Genomic DNA, 11,014 nt, shown 5'->3' on the forward strand with positions numbered 1-11,014 from the left:
AAACATTTTCAATTTGGTTTAACTGGATTGAAGCAAAAAACTGGGCTGACACAATAGTCTATATCTGAGCTTAATTCTCAGAAGATATTGTACAACCTTGTTCATCAGCAAGTGGAGCTAATAATCTAGGGATGACAAAGTGTAAATTATAGGGCTGTTGCCTTAGAGACAAATGATATAAAGATTTCTACAATTATGATAGAGATACATGTTCAACATTTCAACATGAAGAAACTGAGTATAGGGATTCTTTATAGGATTTAAAGTTTAAATGAAAGATGAAGATATTCAGTCCAGTTGAAAATTAGATGGTGTAAAAATGAAAATAGTCAGGCTTGGCAGGGTGTGAATGTAATCCCATTAGTCTGGGAAACTGAGGCAGAAGAATCACACACTTGACCCCAGCCTGGCAATTTAGCAAATTTGCAGAACTCTGTCTCAAAGTAAGGTATTTAAAGGGCGCTGGGAATGCAGCTTAGAAAGTCTTCAGGTTCAATCCTCCCTTTTGCTTTTCAGTAATGGTTATTGAGCCTATCACTTCTCATGCAAGGCAAGTGCTCTGTTATGTAACTGTCCCAACCCTTCTAATTGTTTTGAGACTGGTCTTGCTATGTTCCAGTGGGTGGACTGGAATTTGCAATCCTCCCGCTTCAGCTTCTTAGGTAGGTGGGAAGTTGAGATAATAGGCAGGTACTACCATTCTCAGCTCTTTTTAAAAAAAAAAAAAATTGAATATGAATGCACTGGTTATTAACCCAGCACTGTTAATGAAGTAGATGGACAGAAATGACTAAGAATACGTAATTATATAAGAATATGTAACTAGTCAGAATACATAATTAAATGTAATCATGATTAAAGTATATTACCAACTTTAGTTAGCAAAATAATGCTATTGTACTAGAAGACACTTCAATTATTTTGAAACTTTCAGTTTGCTAATATCAAGTTAGACCAGAGCAAACCTCTCTGGCCCTAATCTGCATTCCCTACAAAGGTTAACTAAACTTTAAGCAAACATGTGATTTAACGTTAAGGAATAAAATTTTTGATAAAATATATAAGATGCTGGCAGAGCATAAAAGAAGTTGAATTTTTAATTAACCGTTCTTTCAAGAGTCAGTGAGACTTGGGCAGGAGAAGTGAAGCAATTAAAAAAAGGAAGAGGCCTAGAGTACACCACTGCCCTGGAGTAGGTGCTTAAGAAATTGTTCTCACAGCTTTGGAAAATGAATGCTATTGCTAAAGGTAAACAGTAACCTAAATAACTTACCTAAATAGGTAAATATGTTTATATGTACCAAGTATAGATCAAAGTTTTCTATGACATTTTGTAGCACAAATAATTCAATTGCTAAGAAAATAATTCCTTTGTGAAAATTGCCAGAATGAATTACACACCTTCTGTGGCCCAGCTTCCCTGCTCATGAATACGACGGTGTGTCGCACAACAGCTTTTGAACCATTTTCATTCCACATTGAGTACCTGTGCATTTTGAAGGGACTGTAAAAGTTATACATAAATCTCCCAGTATTTCCAAATATTTGAGAGAGCAAAAGAGAATTAATGTTAATTATGAACTTGATACAGTTTTTAATCACAGTTCTAAATCAAGGAAGAGTTGGGGCATGAAGGCACATTTAAAGTATTGCATTTAATCTATTTATTTTATAAATGAGAAATCTGGGGACCAGAAAAAAAAATGATTGAAAAAGACACAATGAATTAATACTTACAAGTTGATTGTCAAGAGCTAGTTATCTTTAAATTGAAAATGAAATATCAACCTAATGTATTTCAAAATTAAGCATAATAACTTATTACAGACTAAAATTGTAGCATTTTAAGGAAATTTAATATGGAGTGTCCTTGATTAATTTAGTGGATGTATATGAAAGAAATTTAAAATACGTGAATCAAACACAAATCATTCAAGCAAAAAAATAAAGTTATTTCAAATTAAAACCATCACTGTCCTATGAATTCTTCAGATAAATAAAAGTTTATTAGCTCACAAGTAATGGAAGAGTTGGTATTGTCTTTATAAAGGAATTTTACATCCTATGTCTGAGTGATGCAATTTTGCTTAAAAACTCTATGTCTGTGCTGATAAGGATGACTTTCTATTCTCTGCTGCATTATTTTCTGTAGATACTGTCAAAAGTTTACAACACCTGTTAAAAAACTCAACTAGTAACATGTAAGGCATGGGACACACTGGAGAAGAAAAATGTGCATCTTGAAATTCTTAAGAGGCATTGTTCATTAAGCAGTATAACTTGCACTTCACGTCACCAGGAAAGCAACCTGTTTGTTTCATTGTTTTTGATTGTTTCTTATTCAGTCACCAGTCAGAAAATGGTATAACCATTTCAATGTGGTCTATCTAGCCTGAGCAATAAACAATCAGATGTACATCATTACCACTATGTCTAATACTTCCCTAAATTTATTGCTTCTTAAAATGTTAAGGTAGAAAGTTGTTCTCAAAGAACAATCACCTTTCTCTAAACCATTTCATTTGTCTTCCTTATAAACAAAATGAAAGCAAAAGGAGGCAAGAGTAAGAAAAATAGTGACTGTGATCACCAATCTATGAAAATGTATAGTGCTACTTGGCGACTACATAGTTCAATTTGAAAGGTCTGAAAATGAATTTTATTATTTTATATACATAAGATTTCATTTTTCTTCACTGTTAACATAAATAATAGAAAAATCCTATCAATGATAATAATAGATTATCACAACTAGATCATTTAATTGTTCTTAGTCAAAATAAACAAGAAAAGAAAGTCTATGTGAAAATAATGTTATCACTCATTTATACTATTTTCCCTCCCCATATGTTTCTTTAAAGAATATTTCAAAAATCTTAATTTTTATTGGTATGAAATAAAGTGTTCTTTGGAGACAGAGTGAAATAGCAATATTAATCCAACTGCATTTCACACTAGAAACAGAACACTTAACAGTTGATATAAATGTGCTTCCTACAGCAAGTTTCACAAAGGCAAGAAACTCAGAAAATTCCCTGGGGAAAAGAAGCAACGGCACCAAAAACAATCGAACACTTTATGTCTACGATCCAAAGTAATCGCTTTTCCTTCCATGTCTTGTCATTTCTCTACACAGCACGACATGCAGAAAAGCAGCAATACGTTGAAGAATGAGGTGTGGAAACCTACTGGGGAGGGGACCTGAAATATACTAAATATATTTGTGGCAGAATTAATTTCAACACCCCGGAGGAAGCTGCTAATGCGGTGGAGTGAGCTGTCAAGCGAAAGGGGAAATTTTTCCCATGCATTTTCTAACGAGTTTTCATACACCTCCAGTATTTATTTTAAGATACGCTGCTTGTCAAGGTGGAATTCTTGGTCTCATTTTCAGATAATTGACTAGTTTAAAAAAGTCTTTACTCCATTTCAAAATATTAATAAAAGAGTCCACTTCAAATACAATTCCTTTTATCCTGAAGGCACCTCATTAACTTCATTTTATAGGCAACTAAAATGAGAGAGACCACTGTAGGTTTGGACCTTTATTAGTTCTTTCATTCTAACTTGTGATTCAGATTTATAACTTTACCTTGTTCTATGATCCAAATGCTAGGATTTTTCAAAATACACAAATTCAGCAGTCAGTAAGACTTATGTCATCTCACATGTGCCTGTGTATATGACATTTAATACATGACATTAGCTCTGTATTCTTAAAATCTGCTACTTGCTGATTATCACACTAAAACCTCTTAATCTTTTTATTCCTTTGAGTTATTGGAGATTAAATGCAGAAAATATATACCTCAATTTACAAGAAATTTAATTTAAATTAGGGCATCTAAAATAATTTATATGATTAGTTAAGGAAGATTCAAATTAATTAAGTATACATTAAGAGTTCATTGAAGTTTGATATGTATTCTGCACAACACAATGTTAAAATCATTTTATTCTGGAAGGTAAAAAGATTATGCATTTTAGGGGCTTTTTTCACTCAATACTGCTCTCTATAAGATAATTCAAAAACATAACAATAGTAAAATATTAAATTACAGTTTGTAATTATAAATGGAATTAGAATCAATGATATTTGCAACTATTGTGTTAACTATTGTGTTAACTATTGTTAATATTTGCAACTATTGTGTTAACTAAGTATTGTGTTCAACTTATTTACCAGAAGATTTAAAATGTTGAAAGTTTAGATTCTTCAATTCCTAAATGATGATTCAATTTAAATCAAAATAGTCCATAATGAATAAAAATTTATAGGAAATGAAAAATAAATATCTTTTCAAATAATGCCTGTAAATTTTTGATATCACCCATCAGTTTGAAATTTAACTTAGAAATAATCAACACAAGTATACTTATTACTAGAGATGAAAGTCTTCTGAATTTTCATTTCGTAGTGAGCAGGCAGTTATCACATTTATTTTTTACATGTTAGTGGTGTTATTTGCATTATATGATTCCACAGGGAAGGAAAAGGAGGTTTGCACATAGTGTGAGTGTTCTACAACTGAAACAAAACTAAAAATATATACTATTTGAATACTTTAATCATAAAATTTAATAGTTTTATCCTTCATATTATGAAGGACATTATGCATATTATATATATGCATATTATGAAGGATATTATGCATAATAACATCACTTTGTTATTAAAATAACGTATTTTGTTTGCATACTAACATCACTTTGTTATTAAAATAACATATTTTGTTTGTTTGTTTGGTACTGAAAATTGAACTCAGGGCCTTGTGCTTGCCAGGCAGGTGCTGTGCTGCTGAGCTACACCCTAAGTCTGGGAATATTTTCAATATATTAAAAACTCATTTATAATAAAATTACATGTAAAATGATTTTTAAAAAACATATGTGCTTGATATTGGAGCTTTTCACAGTGACAAGAAAGCTAATGTAAAATGCTGGACATATTTTTTTTTTTTTTGGAACCAGGATTCAAACTCACAACGTCACACTTGCCAGGCAGGCACTTTGCCACCGAGCTAAATACCCAGCACAATTTTTTGTTTATTTATTTTTTATTTTGATTTTCTCTCATCTGCCTTAGACTAGAAGTCTGGAAATAAATTATTTTACCTTTTTTTACATTTTCTTAATTTTACTGTGTGTGTGAGAGAGAAGTTTGGAAATGTTTTTTGGTTTTTTTTTTTTTTTTTACTTTTTACTGTGTGTCTGAGAGAGATGGGGGGCTTTTAGAATTTTTACTCTCTAGTAACTGACATTCTGTGAAAAGTTGTTTGTTTTAATCTTGACACTATGTTCTTAAAAAAAAAGAAAAAATTCTACCACGTATTTTTCATTCTGTCAGTCGCAGTATATCACTCTGAAGGGAAGCAAAGCAGGTCTGCACCTAAGCCAATCAACAGAACAATAATAAAATTATGACAAAAATACTGCTACATGCTAACACCAAGTACAAAGAAACTCCATGTCACACAGGGTGATATCTACCTACATTATGTAAAATTCCATCTATGTGCCCAAGTCGTAGTAGGAGGGACCAACAATCTATTGGGTGAATAAAGAAAATATATATGGGCGTCATAGTAACATTCAGATTTCTATGACTGTCAACTCTGAACTTTTCACAGAGTATAAGCTGCTGTTACTCAGATATATCTCTCGCATGAAGGAAACAGGCCAATTATGAATGCTCCATACATGAGGAGATACATGTCCTGCTTTGTCTTTACAATCAGAAGCTAATTGTTTTGACCAAAGGTTGAACTGGTCAAATATTACCCCTTGTCCATTATATAAATTAAATAAACATTTATCATGTATCTAATATCATGAATTTGTGCCATCCATATGAAGCACTGCAAACAGAGATATATACATGTGCTGTCACGTATTGTATTTTGTGCACGCCAACCATTTGTATGTGTACCTGACATACATGAATGGAACACGGATAGAACTACTGAACGTAAATTCATCTGAATGCTTTATTGGGCAATGCATGAGCAGCAAGAAACACGCTAACTTTTAACTGGCAGGGACATTCTCCCACATGGAGAAATATTTTGACAGCACATACCATGCTGGCAATAGTTTCCTATATAAACTACATGTCTTATATAATATTACTGAAATCAGAGCAAAAAAGTAATACAGTTTAGAAAGCAACATTTCAAGAACAATTGTCATTTCTGGTAGAGTCATTATTAGAGATCATTAGATTTTTTTCAGAGACAGTTCCTAGTTCACTAGCTGATTTTATGTATTTCTTGTTAGAAGTACTTTCATGTATTGTTATTGTGGATGGGATTATGTTTTTATTATGTTTTAACCGATTATTGTTGGTAGGAAGTAGCAGTGTAAATTTGAGTATCTTGAGCTTAAAACTTTCCACTTTGGTGGATTCTTTTATTAACACTAACAGTTTACTCCTTGATTCTCTAGGAATTTTGAGGCTATCATATCTTCTGCAAATGAGACTTCCTCTTTTGAACACTTAAAATTTTTATATCTTTTCTGTTGTAATTATGCATTACCTAGATCTTTCAATATAGCTGACTGAGGGGAGTAGCAGTACACTTGTGTCTTGGGGGATATAATGGAATTTCCATTACACTTCACACTTACATTGTCTGGTGCTTTTTTATAGGCATAATTTATCATGATGAAGTTATTTCTAAGTGAGTAAGAGGTAGTTAAAAATACTTATCAGATGTACAGTTAAATAATCCTTTGACTGTCATACACATTTTAAATTACTTTCTGCAAAAAATATTCCAACACTATAAAAAGGGAATTCTAATATGAAATGAAACAAAATGCTCTGGCTGTAATTAAAATCTAAAGACTAGTATCTGTATTCCAGGATTGAAATTTCAGGAACATAAAAATTATGTGAATAATAAATAATTTCAATTAATTATTTGACTAAAAGCATATGAGCTTTAAATGCTTTTAATCAAACAATTTCATTTACTACATGATGATTCCAAAGCAAATGCATATTCAAGCTTTATGATTAGGGCATATTTCCAGGTGTTTAAAGCAGAAATAAAAACCAATATTTATTTTTGGCATCAAGGACGCTGAATATTACAAACATATCACACACATCAAACTGGGATTTTTGTAACTGTGACACAAAAGTTGAAAAAAAAATCAGTAGGGAATTACTAATTTAAAGTAGCAAGGTGAGATCTGAAAACAAAAAAACTACATCTTATCCCTGATTCTCCTTCTAACTATTTATATATTTATGGGTTCATAATTCACTTACTGTTGGCCATAATTAATTTCAATGTAAATTAGAACTAAATCTCATGATTGTATATTCATCAGGAGTGTGACGTTTGGTTTACTTCGTCTACTTGCTGGTGTCTGTTACCATTCTGGAAGAAATGAATAAGTGTTCACTAAGAAAAAGCATAATGACTCCTGCTTTACTTGACTCACTCATCTTTCCTTTCCCAAGCAGCAGAACATAAATGCACAGTTAATAAAATTTACACATGAAGAATGGGATAAAATTCTACTACAAATCTCTACATAATCAGATGGAAAATGTGCTGCTATTTTAAAAATAATATGAAAAATTTCAATAAATTTAGATATATCCCAAAGATCTCCAAAGTGGTTCTTTATTTGCATGTGTGTGCATACATACACATGTTTTTGTGGGTTCCCGCCACACCAGGGATTGAACCCAGAGGTTACTGGGCCAATCTTCAGCCACTTTAATTTTCTCTTCTACTTTTTTTCTTCTCTTATTTATTTATTTGTTTGGTTATTTGAGACAGAGTCTCACTGATTTAACTAGGCTAGCCTTGAACTTGGTATTGTCCAGCCTCAGCTCTCAGTAGCTGGAATTATAGGCATGTGCCACCATATCTAGCAAAATAAATATTTCTATATTCACACACATACATATGTATATACATATGTATTTATACATATTCAAGCCCACCTCTACTTTTTGTGTTATCATGTACTATAAAGATTCTTCTCTGTGTAACTAGACTGGTTTGTCTTTTTTCTGCTAAATTTATAATAAATGCTAATTTAATTATCTGAACAAGCTAGTTTTGCATTTCATAGAGTTTATGTTCAATAATAATTCATTCCAGAGCACATACACAAGTACATCGGTCCACTAACACATATATGAATCAGAAAGAAAGTGGGGTTGAGCATGATAATCACATGTGAAGATTCTGTATGACATTTTTATTTTACCAATTTCAATCTAATCAATCTATCTAAATATTAAGAGTGAGAAAGCTTTTGTAACACAGTTAATATCTACATTTTTAGGAAAATCCTACAATAAAATAGTACTTTAAAAAATAAAAAATGAAGAAAAAAATGTTTTAGGGAGAAAATGTATTCTGTAATAAAGAGAAACATCCTTATGACCATTGCTATGCATTATTTTTTCAGAAACCTGATGCAAATCATGAATTAGTGCAGGTGACTCAATAATTTGTAATAAAGCAAAGCAGTGTTATCAAAATTGTCTCACACTACTTCGACTTTTGATCCAATTTTGGTCCACTTTCTGAGCTTGCTGATTTGTTAGCTAACAGCTACATCTTGCTCAACTTTCAATACTGACGTTTGTACCATTGTGCACATTGTAATACACGCTAACAACTAAAGAAATACTGCAGGTAACAAATGACATTCAATCCTGAAAATCATTTCTTATATTTAAAAAAGTAAATTAAATCAAACTTCATAATAGCAAAATATACTGATATAATAATTTTACCCTGAATATGTGTAAGATTAACGATGGTAGAAAATATTGGTATAAAACAAAGGCCTCTGACGCCCACATGAACCAAAGGAAGATCATATAACAAAATATTCCAGAAGGTGACGTGTTTGATGGTAGTGATTATCCTAGGATGACTTTTTCTGCTGTTGTTTGGACCTTTTTTTTACTTCAGATATGACTTTTGGATTTTACTAAGTATTTCCTTAGAATTGATGGTTGAGCATGTTTATGCATAATAAGTGTACTCACAAATAAGTTGTTGACAGGATTTGAATTTCATCTGTTTAAGAAATCTGTCAATATATTCTGTTCATTTATAACATTTGCCAACAATGAATTCAAGAGCTGATCTGCACCAGAGATTCTCAACCCTAGTTGCATATTAAAATTGCAGTGTTTTTTAAAAACCCGATGTCTGAGAAGCACCCTAGACAAATTTATCATAAACCTACCAGGAAGACCTGTGCCTGGGTAGTTTTAAAACCAACACAGGTGATTATCATGAGGAGTCAGTATTTACAACCACAGATCTATAGATTTACTTCCTTAACATCCACGAGAAGTTAACTAATAATATTAAGTAACAGAAACAAGAACCACATTCTGCATATTTCTAAAAGTATGTCAGATGAATATATTGGTCAAAAAATATTATAATTAAGGATGTATTTGATTATATGTTTGATACTTCTTATGGTGATGAAAACACTTTATTCACTCTATGCTTTGTAATTAAAAATGCCATTAGGATCGAGGATTAAGTCCAAGTATAATGTCCTCCAAAGCGATGACAATAATTCTATTTTGTTATTTAAGTTATAGAACTTGAAAAGTAATTATAATATCCGATTGTTTATAAACTATTTTGTAAAATACTACATTGTGGCTCTGCCACATGCACTATCTGAGTTAAATCTCTAACACCTCTGTGGAGATGTTAAGTAAATTTAAAGTAAGTTGCATTGTGCTAATCAGTGTCTCATAAATAGCAGGGAATGCATTGACGGCCTAATGCACCAGAATCAAATGATCATACCCTGAAGTCTCCCGTGTTTTTATAACAGTGAAGCACTACTAACATCAAGATGTCAGTCTGTACTTATAATTAAACAAGAACACAAACTCTCAATGTGAATATAACTCTTAAAAGTTTAAAATTTAGGAGCTGGGGATTTAGCTCAGCTGCACAGCGCCAGCCTGGCAAGCGCAAGGTCGGGTGTTCAATTCCTGGTAACGGAAGAAAAAAAAAAAGGTTAAAATTGAAAACCTTAGATACAATCTATTGCAAACCCATGCCTCATTTTAAGTGAGAAGAAATTGAGATTAACATTCCGAAGGGATGAAATGATTTGCCTAAAAGCACATATGTAATGCAAAATAGAGCTAAGGCTATCAAACAGCTTTTCCTCACGGTACATCCTGTGGTTGCGCATTGTCTCCCCTCATTTCTGATGAATTAGTCCTGCATTTCCTTAACGGATAACACTATTTAAGAAATTACCTCGCATAGGTGAAAGCATCAGTGGATATTAAGGAGTGAAAGTGCTAGACATATACGCAGGAACTGTCACTTAAGGAATAATTAATTGGTATGAAAACTTCCACCTTAGCAATTCAGTAACCTCACAGATAAAAATGTTTAAGTTCACATTGATGGAGCTATATTTTATATTCACACAGAACTGAAAAGCCCCCAATGGGCCTTTTGTTAGCAAACTTGGCTGTACAATTTCATTTTAACTAGTATATAATGAAAAACTGAGTGTTCACACCATACAGAATGGTGTTCCCAAGCTTTACAGAGCATGAGTCACAGTTAACATGTAGCTTCCAATTCAGTGGCTCTGGGGCAGGGCCAGGAACACTGCCTTTTAAAAAGCTTCCAAGTAAGGCTATCCACTCAAAATGTAGTCCATGGGTCTCGCTTTGACTCTCAAACAATAGAACATATCACCGTATTCTACGGTATGATTAGCTGGAAATCTACTCAAATGATTTGTAAAATAGGAAAATGTTAATTGGGGATGAGCAGGCATCTTCGATGGAAGAAGTAAGTTATACTACTCTGCTACAATGGACATGCAGCGATAAGAAGGAAATAGTTGAAGAAATACATCAGACTCCAAAAGCTGTCATAAAACTCAATAATGGATGTACTGCCATAGTGTGCATATAAAATATGTACAATAATTCTCAGTTGAATTTAAAAGAAAAGCACTTAGTGCACGTAAGCTTTTA

This window comes from Chinchilla lanigera, unplaced genomic scaffold (assembly GCF_000276665.1).
Source record: "Chinchilla lanigera isolate Chin_1 unplaced genomic scaffold, ChiLan1.0 scaffold00006, whole genome shotgun sequence".
Classification (NCBI taxonomy): Eukaryota; Metazoa; Chordata; class Mammalia; order Rodentia; family Chinchillidae; genus Chinchilla; species Chinchilla lanigera.